This window comes from Tamandua tetradactyla, chromosome 1, assembly GCF_023851605.1.
Source record: "Tamandua tetradactyla isolate mTamTet1 chromosome 1, mTamTet1.pri, whole genome shotgun sequence".
In the NCBI taxonomy this organism is placed as follows: Eukaryota; Metazoa; Chordata; class Mammalia; order Pilosa; family Myrmecophagidae; genus Tamandua; species Tamandua tetradactyla.
In genome coordinates this window covers 29,299,725-29,319,931 of record NC_135327.1, presented here as the reverse complement: position 1 = coordinate 29,319,931, position 20,207 = coordinate 29,299,725, and the positions used below count along the sequence as shown (strand labels likewise).

Here is a 20,207-nt window from a genome sequence, read left to right as displayed (position 1 = left end):
ATACGTAAAGAGCTTCAAAGTCATCATGTCCATGCTTTACAAAAAAAAAAAGCTGAACAAACTGAAAATCAGTAAATTTTCTCAGACCCATCCAAGAAAGCCTCAGCCCCAGAGAACTGAGATTGCAGGGCAGATCATCACCTTGAAATCCAGGGACGCAGACTCATTCATAGAGACAAAGCCAAAATATGCTTACCAAGAGCAAAAGGAGCAAACCCCCCGGAGATTAAGTTTGTAAGAACACTTAAATGGTAATTTTCAAACGGACAGTATCTGCAGGAATCCTACCAGGTTCTCACACATAAGATCTAAATAAGATCTGTTGGTATCTTTGGTAGAAGGAAAAGTGTAATCATTGAGAATATGTCAAGAGCCTTAACCAAAGACCTACTCTCCAAGGTAAAGACTTTCCCAGAGGTTTATCCCAGCTGGGGACCCCTTTTAGGCTTTCTGCTTCACCTAAGGGGGGAAACATTGTCAACAGTAATCAAGGCTTTATGGAAATGGGTTGGGAATGCTGCAGCCAGGAAAAGGAGGAGGGGCAGAGTACTACTGGAGAAACGCTTGTGAGAGCCACAGCCCCAGGGCACAGGCCCACTAACACAATGAGATTTAATCAGAAGATTATGGACACACCCTGCCCCCAGAATTTACCACCACCCCAACAAAGCTCCAGTATAATTACAGTGGATTATAATGAGCGAATATCAAGACATAGGATCTTCCTGAAGAGGAATACTTAGGGAAGCCTAGAGTCAAGATAGGAGACAGAACAAACGCACTAGAGGAATTTGAGGTCTCTTGTACTTACAACTACAACATTAAATACAGTTCAACTCCAGCCGGATTATCATAATTCTTCACCCTAAAGGCCTCTTCACCTCAGTTCCTATTACCCGATACAATATGTCCAGCTTTCAAAACAAAATTTCAACGTAAGGAAACAAGCTCTGAATAGCCAAAACAAAGCATCAGAACCAAACTTATTACAAATAACACAGATTTTGGAATTATCTAAGAGGGAATTTGAAATATCTATAATTATATGATTAAAGCTATAATGGATAAAAAAGAACATGAGGGAACAAGGTAATGTAAACAGAAAGAGAGAAACTCTAAGAATCAAAAGGAAATGTTAGAAATAAAAACATTGTAATATAAATGAAGAACTTATCCCACAGGCTCATCGGTACAGTGGACAAGGTTGAAGAAGGAATTGCTGAGCCTCTGAAGACAGGTCAATAGAAATTTCACAAACTGAAATGCAAAGAGAAAAAGAATGAAAAAAAAAGAATAGCATGTCTAAGAACCATTGGACAATTACAAAATGTGTAACATACACATAATTAGAATACCAGAGGAAGAAAACAGAAGAAACATCTGAAGTAATAATGACTGAGAACTCTCCAAAATTAGACTTCAAACCACAAACATAAGAAGCTCAGAGAACATCAGTCAGGATAAATGCAACACAGACACACATGCACACACACTCATATACATGCACAGACACACATGCACACACATGCACAGGCACACATGCACACACATACACATGCACAGACGCACATGCATACACATGCACAGATACACATGCACACACACATACACATGCACAGGCATATCATATTCAAACTGCAAAAATTCAAAGACAATGAAAAAAGCATAAATCTTGAAGGAAGCCAGAGGGGTTTAGGGAACACTTCATATATAGAAGAACAATGATAATATTTATAGCTGACTTCTCATCAGAAATCACACCAGCAAGAGGAGAGTGTAGTGAAATATTTAAAGTGTTGAAAGAAGAAAAAAGTGAACACCAACCTAGAATCCTATATCCAGTGAAATTATTCTTCAAAAGTGAACAAGACCCTAAGTGGTACAAGCTATTCAGGAGTGAGAATCTCCCAGACATTGTGAGGTGTGACTCCCAGGAATGAGTCTGGCCCTGGCACCAAGGGCTCGACAATTCCAGGGGGAAAAGAAGTGTAATAAAATAAGGCATAAAAAAAAAAAAAAAGGCATCAGTGGCCAAGAGAGATCAAATGAATCAAGAGGCTATTCTGGAGGATGCTCTTAGGCAAGCTTCAGTTAGACACTAATTGCCATGGTTTGCTAAACCCCAATCAACTTCACTCCTGTTGACTCTTAAGAACATCTAGTGCTCAAACTGAGACTCCATAAAAGTTTCATGCCCTAGGTTTGCCTTTCTGGAACATATAATTCCTGGTAGGTTCCTAGGTCAGATAAATCCTGAAACTCAGAGGGACCAATTCTCCAGGTTTCTCAATTAATAACATCCTCCCAACCTTTAGTGTGGCCACCCCTTCTCAAGATGAAAAAATCAGAGCAGGTATTGCCCAAAAATCTCTATAGATTGGAAGACAGATTAAATGAGAAGGAGGAGATATAACAGAGAAAATAGGATATAACAAATGAGTATGGCTGTTGAATCACTATATTCATATTTCTTCTAGTCTCCAGGGTTTTGGAGCAGCTGGAAGAAAAAATCTGAGATAGTGGAATGGTAATCCATGACAAACTCTGGAATCTGTTCTGTAACTACTTGTTGAAGTGTGCTTTGAAAATTATCGCTTTTCTTTCTTTGCTTTGTATATATGTTACATTTTACAATTTAAAAAAACGTTTTTAAGAAATGAACAAGAAAGACTTTCTCAAACAAACAAAAACTGAGGAAATTTGTTGCCAGAATACTTGCCCTGGAAGAAATGGTAAAAGAAGTTCTTCAGGCAGGAGGAAAATGATAAAGGTTAGCCTGGACCTAAGAGCATCAGAGAAGAAATAAATGAAGACAAAATATTTCCTCCTTTGTAGTCTTAATTTATCCAAAAAATGTGTTTGTTTAAAGAAGTAATAATAATGTATTGGGTGAAAAGTTGCAAATATGTGGATTCTGAAGGCAGGCACACATGGGCAATTGCCTAGATAAAAGATACAGTGTGATAAGAGAAGAGCACCTATGACCTAGAGTTGGGAAATTCCAACCTATACTGCCACAGAGGAGATGAACCTGCAAAATAGACAGAATAGGAGGTGCTAGAGAGATAGGAAGAAAACTATGAGAACATAATGTCTCAGAACTCAAGAGAAGAGAGAATTTCAAGGCAGAAGTGTTCAGGAGTACCTGAACAAGCTTTGCAGAGAAGTCAAATAATATGCCTATTGATTTTAGAACATGGAGGTCATTAGTGACTACTAAGGAATTACTTGTTTGCAAAATACTTTCACATAGTACCATATGGCCCTCACCTAACACTTCTGTGAATCTAATATATTCAAAAGTTTTCTTATGTGTGTAGCTCTGTCTTAGGTGACTTTTACATGCCTGTAAGGAAAATGTGTTGTATTATGTTACATTATGGTATAACATCTTCATTTTCAGAAGAGGTCACTGTGGTAGGCTGCATCTAAGGTGGACTCTAAGCATCCCTGCCTCTTGATATTCATTATTCATGCCCTTGTAGAATCCCCTCCCTTAAATATGGGCTGGACCTAGTGATTGTTTCTAACCATTAGAATTTGGCAAAGGTGATCGATTGTTTCTTCTGTGATTGGGTTAGAAAAGATTATCCCTTCTGTCTTGCTGGCAGACTCTACTGCCTTCTTGGCTTGCCTGATTTGCACTTTGATAAAGCAAGCTGCCATGTCAAATAAGCCCCATGGCCAGGAACTGAATGCCACCTCTGGCCCATAGCCAGCAAGAAAGTGAGTCATGTGAACAACCATGGGAAATATCTCCTTTCCCAACTTATCTTTGCAAGTACTGCAACCTAGATGATGCTGCTGAAGCAGGGGGCCTAGCTAAGCTGTGCTGGGTTCATAACTTACAGAAATTGAGAGATAATAAATATTGCTGTGTGAAGCCTCCAAATGTTGTAGCAATTTGTTATGCAGCAACAGATGGCCTGCAACAGATGACTAACACAAGTCCTACGGCTCAGAGAAGGCTTCTGTGCTGGATATTCTCCTTGCCTCCTTTAGGTCCAATATCCACCAATCTCTACCCTACTCTTGTTCTGGAAGCGAAATTTATGGGATGCATCAGCCAAGCTCTTTTAGCCTCTGGCTATTGATTGGGTTTGGCCAATGGGCAGCACCAGTGGCCTCTCTATTCCCTTGGCTCTCTCCCCTGGAGTACAGTTTGGTAGGGGCATTCCACTACCCAAGGCCACAGCTCCTGGAAGGCAGCACCTCTCCTATAGCTTCAGGTCTCTCTGGGTTCCAGCATATTCTCCATCCCCTTCCTGCTTCAGGCCCAGAAGTATAAATGGCTCCCTGTTTTTGCCAGTCCTGGGGTACTTCATCAACCCTTGTTTGTTACTGCTACAAGTTTATGCCCACACTTTCATAAACAATCCTTTCAATAAATTCACTTTATTCATCACCTTTGAGTGTTCCAACTGATTCTGACCGTTAAAGTTGACAGATACAGCTTCTCAGCTAGTAAGTGGCAGAGCTAGAACATGAAATTTCAGAACATTAAAAGCATTTTACAAAAATAGATTACAACTCACGCTAGGTAGAGGAAGCACTGAGGCTACCCCTCAGCCTCAGATAGATGTGGGTCCAGAGCCCACTACAAACTCAAGGGCAAGTGATTTAACCACTTTGAGCCTCAGTTTCTTCATCAGCAAAATGGGAACAATACCAATCACTACACAAAACTGGTAAGAGAATTATACGCATGTGTAAAGTGTACAGTACAGAGAAAGGGCCCAGTAAATGATAGCTAAGCTACTACAACTCCTTCAGCAAAATACCCCATTTTGCTAAACCAACCAGACCAAAAATTCCATTTTGTGTTGTCAATAGCCCTGGGACTTTCAGTAATCACCAGTTCTTCAATAGGCAGACCCACAGGTGGTTAACACATTGAATTTTCTCCTCCTGAGGTCACACATTGCCCAGACAGGTTTTTGAATGTGTGAAAGCCAAAGGAGAGAAAGGAGAAAATAGGAATCAGCACATGGTGACATTACCAGAAACATGTTTTGACTTCAGATTACAGTTCTTGGAAAGGGCAGTGCTGTATGCCACGTTACTGCCATTCCAACTACATTTTAATGAGTCCCTGAATGCTGACATGAGGGCCACTTAGACTTGAATAATTGGGTCACTGTGGTTTCCTGACACAGGGCAGGCTGTAGGGTCTGAATTGTTGGCAGAGTATTGGCTGGTAGATTCAATTCAAAGTCGTGGGAAGGTGACAGTGGACTGGAAACAGAAACCTGCAGCTGGAAACAGAACCAGGAACCAAAAATACAAAGGGGGATAGCACAATCCAACCAAGAGTGCCTCTCAGTCTGGCAGCTTCTACCCTTGCTACACTTAGACAGGCAGAAACAAGGCTTCCCCAGCCTCTTTCCTTTGTGCTCCATCTTCATGGTTTTCCATCACTCACATCTATTATTTACTTTCTTTACTTTAAGTCAAACTCAATATCTTATTTAAATAAATTATTTCTAATTGAAATTTTATATCACAACCACAAATAGAAAACCTGCATTATGTGCCAAAAACAAAAGGTAACAATTAAAATGAATACAATAAAGATAAGCTTTGCTACTAGATTCCAGCTAGATATTGTTGTCTATAGAACAGTCTGAATTTGCAACTTGTGCTCTTCTTAATAAAAAAGGGGAGGTTGGCAAGTGTTCAAGTACCAAACGAGATTTTTCCTCCTATAATCATAAACATTAAAAGAGGATAGAAAAGAGAATAATTTTCTAACTGTTATCCAATTTTATTTTAATTTATTAGGTGCTAAAATCACCTAGTAACAGGTCCACGATCATCTTGTTATGTAATCCAGGGTTACCCATCTAGGATACAGCTCACTCCTCTCACACAGCTGAAGCCTGGGCTAAGCAATAACAGCCATAAATCATAGTTTGGGGACCAATACATACTAATCTCTACTGTGAACCACCCAAAGCCATCCTGTCTGTTCTGGATACAGATTCCAGCCTGTAGGAAACCCCAGGATAGAGAACATGGAAACACTCACCTTGCTGGGCAGAATGTCCATGACTCAGTGAAAAAAGTCCATCCTTTCCATTGTTGGAGGGGTCTTGGCCAGAACAATGTCCATGAACCCCAGTGCCCTCCAGGGGCCCTGGAAAAGGGAAGTTGAAGTACATCAGGGCTCTCATACTGGTGAAGATGCCCTCCATGAGGCAGATTTGGAAATGGGAAACACTCAACGTGTCCTCAGAGGACTATAGGCTAAAGTTCTACACCATCTCTGCCCTGTGCTCCTCCTTGGAAATCAGGGCCTCCCCTGGAGCACTGGATGGACCTGAATGGGCCTGGATAAGCCTCTGCCCCCTGCATGTGTCCTGCCATAGTACCTAAATGTTGGGATGGTTCCAGTGCAGGACACAGTGCTGACTTATGAGCTAGGATTCATAAAACATAAGTGCATAGGAATGATCAGAATGACATCATTCATTCATAGGTTCATACCACACATGCTCCTTAAGCCTCTACCGTGTGCCAGGTACTCTTCTATGCACCGGCAGTACCACAGGAAACAAAGCAGGTAAACCTCCCATGGAGTTCATATTATAGTTGAGGAGACAGTAAGCCAACAAAGACATGATATGTCGGCTGATCATAATGCTATGAGGAAGAGGATAGAAAGTGAAGGTGCAAAAGAGCCATTTTATATGAGTCAAGGTGGAGGCTGGGAGACCAATTAGGATCCCACTGTAAAATAGTCCAAGCAGAAGACTACCGTGCCTTGGCTGAGGCTGGTGGTGGTAGAGGTGGTGAAAAATGGACACATTTTGAAGATATCATAAGGAATATGGGTCCCAATGGTTCCAAAGAAGAGAGGCATCAAAAGCAACTCCAGAATTTCCAGCATGAGCAATAAGAAAATGAACTGTCATTTACTGAGATGGAGCAACTTGAGTGGGAAAAAACAAGAATTTAATATCAGACAGAATGAATTTGAGGTACCTATACACAAGTCCATTAAGCTGTTGGATATTAATAATGACAATGATAATATGTGTCATTTCTTGAGAGTCTATCATTGCCATTTATATCCCTGTCACTCAAAGTTCACTCCTATTCTGTCTTTAGGACTTTCTCCAGAAAGCTTTCCCTGAGCACCACCCACATGCATACCCTAAATTTGGGGTAGGAATTCCTTCTCGCTTGATAATCCCCCATAATAGCACTCATCATATTGTGCTATAATTGTCTTTATTTTTTGGTCTTTCTGTCCCAAAATTTTAATTTCCATGAGGGAAGTAACCATTTGCATTATTAACTTTTATGTATCCAGCACACAATATAAGCTGAATCAATATTTTAATGGCTTCTCAACATTACCTCTATCTTCCCAACAATATTGCAAGGTAGATAAAGATTCCCTTTCAATAGAAGGAGAAAATAAGACTCAGATTAAGTGGCTTGCCCAAGGTCATCCAGCTGTAAGTGACAAATGATATTGAACTTGGGTCCCAATGGTTCCAAAGTCCATGTTCTTTTCCCCATGAGAGAGACTTGATGTCTCTCTTGTCTACTACACAGAGCCAGGGTTTGCTCAGTACAGAATTTCTTTACAGCAACATCCATGAACGAGGAGTAAAGCTCATTTTCATTCCTACCTCTCTGATGCTCCCAAGTTCCTTTTGAATGTCTCTTTGCCCAAGACTGGCTATTCAGAGGCTGTCTTTTCCCAAAGCCATAAATATACAGGAAATTAAAGGAGCAAATACTAAGGTAAGACTGGTATCAGGAGAAGGATATTTGAAAAAGTGCTGGCCATTCATATTTGACTTTTTTAAACCATGCCTTTCCCTTCTCTTTTGGCCCCACCCCATTCCCCCAGTCCATGGAATGCATGCAAAGCAATTGGTGTCTCTGTAATCAAAATGTCACTACACATTCAACAAACAAGGAAGGGTGTGATGCTAGGACTGAGGATCTGCCTGTGATATGGTAAAGTGATCCAGTTTTCCCTCTGGAATCCAATGAATATTTCCTTCTTTCCAGAATTTGAGAGAGAGCCCATACTGAGGAGTCAGAAAATCCAGGTGTCAAATGAGGCACCACCTCTTACTGTGTGACTTTGCACAGATTGCTCATCCTCTCCGAGACTCTGTTTCTTCTACTTTAAATAAGAATATTAACACTATTTACCTCAAGGGTGATAGAAATTTGGGAGGTAATATATATAAAGAGATTTACCATGTATGTCCCCAAAAATAGCAGCTACTCTTAATGGTAGGTTCTTTGATAGGTGGTTGCAATATTCCCATGCTATATTCAGAACAGCCAAAGAAAATCTTAACTCCTCCCAGACTGCCTTGGAATCCAAACATATACACCTCTCCTGAAGTATGGCAGTAGAAACAAAGCTCTGATTAACTTTGCCAGAGATATTTTCAATTTAAACTGAGTTCCGTTGACAGCTCAACTTGTCAGAAAGAGCACACCATGGCTGACCTTTTCAAATAAAGTTAATTGCTTGGGTTTTAAGGTTAGGGAGCTGAAGTTTTTCCATATATTGATCTAGGAGTGCAAATTTCCCTCTTAATTTCTAATTTCCTCTTAAGGAGAAAGTAAGAATTTGCTTTGACACCTTCCTTCTCTGGGAGGAATATAAATATTCAGAAACTTTTAATATCCAAATCAACTTGGCCAATTATGCAGTATAATTTTTCAGATGAAAATTAGAACCTGACTATTTTGTTAGTTTTTTTATTCATTCAAGAAGTATTTATTGACTACTTTCAGCATGCCAGGCAAAGTGCTAGGTGCTATAGATAAAATGGTGAGCAAAAAAATCTTACAGTCCAGTGGGGGAGGTAGATAATAATAAAATAATTACAGTAATAACATAATTGTAAAATTATTACATTTATATTGGAGAAGAACCATGGTGGTTGAAGAGGGGGCAGTGGAAACAGTATAACCTCAGATACAAGCAACAAGTGAGTGTTTTGTCCATAGCAAAGTCCATCAGCTTTTCATTGTCAGCATATGCCAGGAATTCTCAACAAAATTATAATAACACTCCTCCCAAAGTGAGGGAGGTGTTCCACATAGCGGGAATAGCATAAGCAGTGAGCCTGTATCCCTGGAGGAGATGGAGTCCCAGAGCAGGACTTGGACAGGTAATATGCATGAACAGAGTGGGCCAGGTGAGACAGCGCTTGTCCCAGAAAAAGGAGCAACAGCTATTCAGCTGCGTCGATCTGCTTTCAAGAAAAACCGGAAATCCAGATTTTATGTAAAATCTGTCACTCTTAAAGTGTTGGCAACTAATTTAAAATTAAAACACCCTGTGAAGCCAAGATATTTCATCAGTTGGCCAAATTGAGCTTCAAGCAGGCAGCTCATGGGCTCTTCTTTATAACAGCTGAAAGGAGGCCAGTGAAGCTGGAGGTATGGGACTGAGGAGGGAGGGACAAGATGAAAGTAAACCTTCTTCCCAGGGAGAATTCATCAGGGCTCCCTGCCCTGAGCACCCAGCACATGCATCCTGTCCATTTGTCAGGCTTGGTCATTCATCTCTCTCTCCTAGGACCCTAGAAGAGTAAAAATGGCCTTCGTCAACTCCACTTTGGTGACAAATGCAGTATTGGGCATGTAGGGTATTCAGCAAATATGTAGAAATACATCTTGAAAACACACATACATTTGTAAATAAATGGAATAAGAGTTATTAATTTAACATATCTTCAGTCTTTCCCTAAGTCTTCTTTTGCCTTCTAAAAGGAAACAATTTTTGCTTGGGGCATCAGCCCTCATCTTTCCTTTTTTAAGCAGAATCTGAGTAATGGGCAGAGGGAAACAAAAATGAAAGGAGGCAGAGCCCTACACGAGTTACATATGGAACAAACAAACAAGCAAACAAATAAAAAATATAATGGGACAAAGTGAAGGGCGAGAAAATCAGGAGCACTCTGTAAGCTGAGTTTCTAGGAAAGATTTCAGGAAAGCTACATGCGGAGTATTTTAAAAGAGATTTTGGTGTATACAAATAATATCCTGTGTTTCATTATGTCTCACGAGAATGGGTAAAGATTTGAATTTCTATCAGTTTTATGTTTTGTTGTGCTTTTTGCTTGGAGCATCAGCCCTCATCTGATGGGTAGTCAGCAAACATTCATTTGGGAAAATTAATCATCTGGGCAGCCCCTGTCACTTTCCAGCCTCACTGGTGTACTCAGAGATTTTGATGTTTAAGAGAACAACTATAACTACCACCATGCTGGCTACCTGACAAGCATCCTCTCAATTTATCCTCCGAAGCTGGGGTCTGACCCCAGGGCAAAGCACCTCCAATGGTACAAAATCTTAACCATTATGCTCTTTGAAGACACAATCAAATGGAATAACTTTAAAAGTTTCTCAGTGTTCAAGATATTATCCCTTGAGAGATCATTATAAGCTCTCCTTAGAAGTGGGTGACCATCCTTGGTTTGGACAAATTTCTGTAAGAACAATTTGTTTATCAACTCTTTCACTTGACAACTCATACCTGCATCCCAATCCACTTCTTTCTTCTCTTCATTGATGCCTACAGGAAAGAAATTCAGTTCCGTTGTCAATCACTTCACCAGCATTTAAGACAAAGGCAAACAAACAAGACTAGAAAAGAAACATTATCATTCAATCTCAGATTCTAGCATCTTCATTTGCATAATATGTCCTATCTCTAAAGCACAGAAAGATGCCCATGGTGTATAAGGTTGGGTAAAGAAAATGTACATGTAGTATGACCCCATTTGTAACACAATAATGATGAATGAGGTGGATTTTACTTAAATAAGTAGATGTAATTTAAAGGATTCCATGTGCACAGAAAAGACACTCTAAGGATGAAGCAGGATAAAATAGGACAACTGTAAGTCCCTGATTTCTTGTTCCGCTTAGAAACGAGTTAACAGACAACTGCAAATTCCTTGTTTCTTATCTAGTTCCAAAGGAACTAATACAAAGCTGCAACCTTCCTGGGACAAAAATGTCCCTAAAGTCCCAAAACCTCCCCAAATCATAAAAGCTTGTAAAATTCTGGACCCAAGGCAAAGGCAAACTCTTAGTTAATAAAGATTGTTAATCATTTGCCCAAAACAAATTTTAGGTATGTGACAACAAACCATGAACTCCTGAGCTATCTCCTAGAATAAGGAAGACACCTAGTATTCAAAGATTACTCTGGAAACCTGCTACCAACAAAACTTTCCTACAAAACAAGCTGGCCCACTCCACTCAGTGCACGACCCTCCCTTGGGTACATCTGCCTAAATCTCTTTCAAGTGTACTCTCTCTCTTTGATAAAATTCTCTGTTTAATAAACTTTACTACTTATTCTTACTGACCCTCTAGTCTTTAAATTCTTTTAGTTTCAAGACTATCGAAACTGGATCAGGGCTCAGCTGGCACCATTGCCAGCCGGGCATTGGTTAAAAGGAGACCATCAAACTGAGGACAGTGGTTTTCTTTGGATGATGGTCTGAGGGAATGGTGAAGGGAGATTCTCTGCTTTTCAGTTCTGCATTATTAATATTTTTTGAGAAACATATGTTCCTTTGCATTTAGGAAAAAAGAAGTCCAAATGGGAGGCCCATCATGGCTTTGTAATTTCTGCAAAGCAGTTCCTTCTCTGGAGAGCATGGCTGCCATGAAGCTAAATGACAGATGCAGCTAAGCATCCTTCTCCTGCTCCATCATGAGTCCTTTTCTCCCTGGAAACACTGGTGCTGAACTACTAACAGGTTTCAGTGTTCTACCATGGGTGCAGACAAGATATATGCACAGATCACATTGTTTTAATTAAAAAATAATAATTATCACAATAACTACTGCTGACATTTATTAAGCACTTTCTCTGTGATGCTCAGTTAAGACTTTTATATATTAATCCATTTCTTCTTCACAAAAGCCCCAAGAAAGCATTTCCATTGTTACCCTCTTTTGTTAAAATAAAAGAACTGAGGCTCACAAAAGATCAAGCAACTTACACCCCACCACTGCTAAGTGGCATGTCAAAGATTCGAATTCAAGCCAATATTTAACCATCCAACTACCAACCTTAAATATTATTAAAAATATATCTGGAATATCAGCGCTGATGTATATTACCATTATCAGCATCACCATCATCATCATCACAGGTAATATGCACTATTTTCCAGGTAAAGTGCTAAATTCTTTACACAAGGTCATTTGACTAATGATTTTGCCCATACCATCTTTCCATAAGATAGGTAGTTTACTCCATTCTTTTCAGAGGAAAAACTAAGGTTGAAAGAGATGCTAGCGAACCAGTTCTGCTATTATTATTATAATAATTATAATTATTACAATTATTTACATCAGATTGAATCAAGAGAATGTTGAAACATTTATATTATAGGGAATGCCCTTAATTTTTCAATGGTCAGAAAGCAAACCAAAAACTTCTCTTAACATCTGCCATCTTGACTTTATGAATACAATGTCAGTGAAAACACACACCATTATGAGATCTATAAATATAAAAGCTCACTCTACAATGGTGTCAGAGATAGTAAATACAACCTATGTCAAAAAAAAAAAATGAGCTATCAGAGCTAATAGGAGCTCAATAGCCTCCTATTTCCCCATTCTCTCAAATAATCTCAGGAAATTACAGTATCCATAAATTTAAAATCTTATCTACTGTAGAGTCATGACATTTTTAAGTTGAAAAGCACCTTGGAGGTCACCCAGTCTAACCTAGGCCCAAAGAGGGGCAATGGCTTTCCCATTCATTGAATGGACCCACAGACTATAACAGCAGAAGTTTGACGCTGAAAAGGGTCCTCTGCAAGAGGAGAGGAAATGGGGGAAATGGAGACGTCACACTTGACCCTCTGACCACAACCTGCTCTAATTCCAGCAAGTCTTCAGACACCACTTCACCACTGGAAGTTTGAACTAAAGTGACTTTACCAGGTCACCGATCCCCACACTCTTGTTCAAAGGGAAATTAAGGCAGGAGAGAGAGAGGGAGGAGGGTTGTGACGGGTCTGAGGTCACATAATTGAGAATTCCCTAAAAACGGCATGTCTAAGAACCCAAGACATTCTAATGCTTCACACAAAAGAGGCAAAAAAAAAAAAAAAAAACCACTAAATAAACTTAAAGAATGAAAGAAGGACAGAAAGAAGGAAGAAAAAAGGGAAGAATGGAAAGAAGAAAAGGAAGGAGGGAGGGATGGAGGGAAGGAATGGGGGTAGAAATCAAGATAAAACCAGATGCCCATATGGCCTCAGCTGACACTCTGATTCCCTAGCTATTTAAAAAAAAAAAAAGCACAACAAAACATATAACTGATAGAAATTCAAATCTTTACCCATTCTTATGAGACATAATGAAACACAGGATATTATTTGTATACACCAAAATCTCTTTTAAAATACTCCGTATGCAGCTTTCCTGTAATCTTTCCTAGAAACTCAGCTTACAGAGTGCTCCTGACTCTTTCACCCTTCACTTTGTCCCATTTTATTTTTTATTTGTTTGCTTGTTTGTTTGTTCCATATGTAACGCGTGTAGGGCTCTGCCTCCTTTCATTTTTGTTTCCCTCTGCCCATTACTCAGATTCTGCTTAAAAAAGGAAAGATGAGGGCTGATGCCCCAAGCAAAAATTGTTTCCTTTTAGAAGGCAAAAGAAGACTTAGGGAAAGACTGAAGATCTTTTTAATTAATATCTCTTATTCCATTTATTTACAAATGTGTGTGTGTTTTCAAGATGTATTTCTACATATGACTTAAAAGCTTATTATTGTCTTTTGATCATAGCAGCTTGTGGCAAAAAGCTGCCTGTATATACTCAATATAATGCCAAGAACTGATACAGAAGTTCACAGTAGTTAAGAACTATATTGTCTCAGATTCTGAGAGGGATGCCACTGCAACCAAGTGGAAACCTCATGTCAGCCTCTTACAGTTATGGTAGGAATTAAAAAACTGCAGAGCGGACCACTTAGTAGACACTCAATAAGCTCTTACTGAATTCAATAGTGTTGAAAAAAAAGTAAAGTTGAGGTTCTTCCAGGCTTCTAAAAGAATGATGGTATATTTTAAACGATTGTTGGCTTGTTTGGTATTTGATTTAATTATTGGCAAAAAGGTTCAATTTTGTTTTGTATTATTAAAACTAATTTTTTACTTCTTTTAATTGAAAAGTACATAAAATACCCTTTTCTCCAGCCTTGTTGATGAGACTAAACAGAGACATATGGCTTCATCTCAGCCCACAACTAATCTGAGATAATTTCTGCTGACAGATTTTCATAGGTTGGGACCAGTTTGCCTCATACTTTGGTCCTGAATACATGAGGAAGGAAGGCCTGTTTGGGGAATGGAGTGGGAGAAGAGAAGGAGATCAAATTTTTAAGTTTGTTTATTTGATACACTGATAAATCAAGAAGGAAAACAATGGCCACTACACACATATCTCAAACTTAACTTTTTCAAACTAATGTCACCTAGGGATGTCACTTCTACTTCATAATCTTGGTGCCACAAAATGCAATATTGCTTCATGCCCCATCACAAGATCTAATTTGGGAAAAATGTGAACTCCCTTTTGATGATCCCCCTCTCAACATTAAAAAAGGTTCTCTGCTTTCAATTAAAGTGAAAGAAATCATTTTAAAAGCGCGTCACTGCGCATTGCAAATGCTTACTAGGACACCCTGGTGTATTTCACCACTATTAAAATGGCAACAAAAAATAAATAAGTAAAATAAAACAAAGAAGGAGCCCATCTGAAGCCTGGGACATGGAGTGATTGGGAAATCGTATCTTCTTTGGTAAAGATTAGAATCAAGGAATGCAACCATTTTCATCATCAGAATAACTCTTTGTAACTGATTTCAATGATGGCCCCAAATGGATGGCGCCTCCTCTTTTGTTACCCACAGTTGATAAATGTGCATCAATATTTCATTTTGAAGCGTTATTTCCTCTTGCAGTTTGCCAAGTGTCTTTCCATGTCCCATTTGAAGACTGCCCCATGAACAAAGCTCCTTCAGGGAAGACAAGTTAATTATCTGAATGCCACTCCAATTGCTGGCTGCTGGAAATAAAATTCTTAATCACCCAGATGGTGAAGCACTAACTCTGCTGTTTGATAATGGTGTCAAACTCCTACAGGACCCGTTCATGGACAAGTAGGAGAACAGACGTAGAATCAGACAGACCTGTGTTCAAACCCTGCACTTAATTGTTCTGTGACTTTAGAGAAGTGACTTAACTTCGATGAGCCTCAGTTTCCCCATCTGTAAAATGGAGATAATATTAGCTCCTATACGGTAATATTATTATAAAAATTAAATAGCATAATGTGTACAGTGCTCTTGTCATATAAGCATTGAGAAAATGTTTCTGTTCTGATAAACCACAACAACTGTACCAACCCCTTTCACTCACTAGAAGTTACTAGGATGGGTTATTTCATAATGTTTCCTGAGACATGTTTCAGAAATATTTTCACACCATACAGATTTCTTCACTTTAGATCTGTTGGTCATGCAAGCTACTGACTTGGGGAAGGAACTTGAGAAGTATTTTTCCTGGATGTGGCTCTTCAAGACCCATGGGGTACATTTACAACACACCACAGGCTTTGGGGAATGCTTTTAAAGACAAATTAATATTTCTAGGTACTTCCTGTCTTTATTTAAACACACATTTGTGGTTTGTTCGCATAATCACTCACTTCTACCCGTATATTCTTTCTAGTCCCCTAATTATCAAGGGGCCAAATTGAAGGAGTTGGGGACAATGCCATCCCTCTAGTTAGAATAATTCATTCACTAAAATACAAGAGAAAGAGGAGGGCAGAAAAGTCCCTTTGGTTTGGTGCTTAAACATTCAAGCTATGGGGTGCATATTCTACTTTGAGTTTCAGAAGAAGAAAATAAACAGTACAAGAGCCAAGTATGTATTAATTTGGCTTATTTATTTAGCACCACTGATGTGAATCAAGCTGTGTAGAAGGTAAATTGAAGGGGGAAAATAAGGTCCCAGTTCAAGAGAGCTAATGATCTCAGAATGTGTTGCCCATGCATCAGAATATTTCACGTCAAGAATAATTGGTAGCTGACGATGACAAGAAAATGGAATTAAATCTGTGGTGGGCTGGGCAGGGGACAAGGTTGGGGAATGAGAAAAAAGTGTTCAGAGGAAGAACAACTTGAACACCATTTGAGATGCCACCCTGCATGGGCACATCAAGGAAAACTTCCCACTGCCTCCTCCCAGCTCCTCAGAATACTTGATGAATGATTTAAATCAGAGGCTGTGGTTTACAACACTTCACCCCATGGCTTACCACTAATTTCTAATCATGCCAAGAGCAGGTTCAGGGGATGACATTCTCCCCCTTGATGCGTTAACGGAAAGAGAATCACCAATCCAGACAGCAATGTGTAAACAGTAAATTGCTTTTGCTACATTAGTAAAGTGTTGCTGCTTAAGAAATACCTGCTAGATGGCTCTAGAATGCTGAAACTTCTAGCCTGTTGTGAATGTTTTTACAAAAGCGGGAACCCTGACCTCTTTCTCTTTTTGATTTCCAAAAAAAAGGCCTTATATTTTTTAAATCCCCTTTACTGAGATTTAACTTACATGCAATAAAATGTATTCCTTCTAAATATACAATTTTTATGAGCTTTGAGAAATGTATAGTTACATAAACCCAACCAGAATCAGGCTATAGAGACTTTCAATCCCCCTAAAAAAGATCCCTTATGCCCCATTGCAGTCGATCCCCACTCCTACCTCAGCCTCTTGCAATCACTTATCTAGTTTCTGTCACTGTAGTTTTGCCTCTTCTTGAATTTCACATAAATGGAATGTTACATTATGAGTCTCTTGCTTCTGGCTTACTTCACTTATAATACAGCCTCAGAGATTCATCCATGTTTGTAGTGTATATTAATTGCTCAGCCCTCTTTACTGCTGAATAATATTCTACAATTTGTTTATCCATAGATATTTGGTTTGTTTCCAGCTAGGGGCTAGTATGAATAAAGCTGCCATGTACATTCAAGTATAAGTTTTGTGTAAACACATATTTATATTTCTTTTGGAAAAATACCTAGGAATGAGATTGTTAGGAAGGTGAGTGTGTGTTTAACTCTACAAGAACTAAAGAAGGGGTATCATTTTGCGTTTCCTTTCTTGTCAACACTTGTTCTTGTCTTTTTCATTTTAGCTATTCTCTGGGGCATGAATTGGCATCTTGTTGTGATTTTAATTTGTATTTCCATAGTGACTGAGACTGTGAGCATCTTTTCATATGCTTATTTGCCTTCTTTGGTGAAGTATCTACTCAAACCTTTTGCCAATACTTTCGGTAGATTGTTTCCTTTAAGTTCTAAGAGTTCTTCATATACTTGAATGTGATATTTGTTTTGCAAATATTTTCTCCCTGTCTGTGGCTTAACTTCTCCTTTCCTAATGATGTCTTTTGAGAGTAAAAGTTTTTCATTTTGACAAAGTCCAATTTAGCAATTATTTCTTTTGGAATTCATCATTTTAGGGTCTTCTTTAACAATTCTTTGCCTAACTCAAGGTCAAAAAAATTTTCTATTTTTTCCAGAAACTTTACACTTTTAGATTTTACATTTAGGTCTATGTTCTACTTCACATTACTTTTTGGGTGTGAAATGAGGTGAGGATTGAGGTTCATATTTTGCATATGATTATCTGATTGCTCCAGGACCATTTTTGTTGAAAGGACAGATCCTTTTCCCATTGAATTGCCTCCACGTAACTGGTCATTACAGCAGTAGTTAGAGCTAGAGGTTGGCTGAGGTTATTTTGAAATATTGATAAAAATTGTTCAATGCACACCTTCTGGAATACTACTCTGCAGCCATTTAAAATGATAATCAGAAAGATCTATATTTATTAATGATGGAAAGTTGTCCATGATACATTGTTAAGTAATAAAAATCCATACTTTAATCTTTCCATACATGGGATGATTTCATATTTCTAAACACAGTAAGAGACAGAATAAGAGACGGACAAACAAAGTAGCAAAAGATCTTTTCCAAAAGGTTGTTTGTGATCACCTCCAGGCGGCGGAAGTAAAGGTGAATTATATACTTTTTTGTAATTTTCTGAAATTTCTCAATGTGCGTGAGAGAGACTTTTGTACTATTTCTGTTTTGAAAAAGTGTAATGGGTGGAAGCAGACATAAACGAGGATGAGCTGTGAGTTACTGTTCCGGTCCTGTTGGACTAATTCATTCAATTTACCGTGAAGTTTAATGAGTTCCAATGCCACAGGAGCAGTACGAAGGGAATCCCAACACAGTTCCACACCAGGTACCCACCACCTGTAAAATACATTCCTAATATCTGCAACTCTTGCATTTGAGGATGCTGAAGTTGAATGCATGGCAGTAAGAAAGTATCGGTAAACTTATAAGTAATGACAGAAATGAGTAATCAAGTTATTTCAAATTACTCCTTATTCAGATTCCGTTTTTCCTGGCCATCTGGCAATTCTTTCTAAAGACTCTCGGGGTGACTCCTAACTAACTAGCATTACGTTTTCTGTCTCACAAATTATCTGCAGTGACTCCAGATTGATTTCTCCATTCATCCCCAGAACTCTCAGGCTGGTCCAATACTTACCAAAAAAAGACTTCGAAGCTGATTCAAAGGAAAAGAACTAGATAAAAAAAATTGGGGATGGATTAGCATAGAGAAGAGATGCCTAAGGGATTTCTCAATTACTATCTTCAAATAACTGGTAGTAATGCTATCAGTCAGTGGGGTAAGAAACCTAAGGGAGGAAATGGATTTTCACTTTGATCAAAGAATGTGTTTTCTAGATAACATTTTTCCATTCATTCACCAAACATACACAGAGTTTCCACTGTGGTTTGGACAATGTCCAAGGTGTTGGAAATACAGAGATTACCAGTTAAGGTCTCATATCTGAGAGTCCAAGATGTGGTAGGGCAAGATGCCAAGGTGATAAAACCCTGGGAAAAGACATTCAAAGCTGACTGAGGAGTCTCTCTGTAGTGCTGAACTTGATATCATCAATTGTCCTGGAAACATTAGTCATCACTCCTGAAAACAAGACCTGTCCCATGTACCCTTTCAAGTCTCTCCCAGCTTTGGGAAGCCTCTAATTTCAGAATCTTCAGTGCCCCTCTGGATTTATATGACATCGCATTTAGGATCTTTTATTGACTTTTGCACTATGTTCCAAGACTGCTTTTTTTAAGTTGCTGTTTTTGAACACTGATGCAAATAACACTTAGTTATGGTACTAAGCACTTAACAAATATTGTGTCTTTGAGTTCTTACTATTACAAAGGCAATATTATTATCCCCATTTTACTTATAAGAAAAGTGATGCTCCAAAGACTGAAATAACTTGCCTAGTGAATAAATTAACAGAGGTGGGATTTGAATCAGAATCTGTCTGACGCCAAAGCTCCTAACTGCCTTCCTCTACTGTGTATTTTTTACCCTTAAGATCATCCCTTAAATGAAGGTTTGTACAGATGGCAAATTATTTAAACAACAGCAGCTTTCCTAAATGTAGCAGAGACCAAATCTGGGCCTAGGGTATTTCTAGCATAATCATCAATATCCTGTCCTTGGGGCCAGAAGGCAAAGAATTCCAAGGTCCTGGGTACAGTCACAGTCCAACAAACTCAAGCCACCTATAATAAAACGTGCCAAGTTCAGTGTTAAATTGTAAAGCAAAAGCTCACTGCTCTGAAGCCCCAACCCTCTTCTGACCCCTGGTTCTGGAACTAAAACTCAGCCTTAACATGGGAGGTTTTGATTAATATTTGAAAAGCAAATGAAGAAAGCATTTAAATAGACAGTCACAAATGTTTCCTCTTCTCTTTCCCATCCCTTCAGAATATTTTATATTCTTATCCATAAGAAAACAAGTTCTTCAATAAACCAATTAGCTCCAACTCTCCTAGGCTTTGGAACCCAGGCAAGTCACTCAGCTTCCCTAATCATCCATTTCCTCATAGCTTCGTCATGAGGACTAAACAGCATAGTGAGGGCATGATGATAAAACTATCATTTTTAACATTTATTAAACATTTCTTAAGTGCCAGACACCTTATTAAGGACTTTACCTGCATGTATCACCTAATCTTCCCAACAACCCTTTGAGGTATGTGCTGTCATCATCCTCA

The 20,207-nt window shown here is 38.8% G+C and overlaps 1 long non-coding RNA gene across 1 annotated transcript in view; it reads right to left on the bottom strand.

Moving 5' to 3' along the window:
- Positions 1–6,070: 6,070 nt before the first annotated feature.
- Positions 6,071–20,207, bottom strand: part of LOC143683940 (uncharacterized) — a 47,040-nt gene continuing 32,903 nt past the window's right edge. Inside the window, exons 2-3 of the long non-coding RNA XR_013175742.1 lie at positions 10,523–10,561; positions 6,071–6,136 (exon numbers count right to left, since the gene is read on the bottom strand). This is a non-coding gene — a long non-coding RNA (uncharacterized LOC143683940). The remainder of the gene's footprint in view (positions 6,137–10,522; positions 10,562–20,207) is intronic.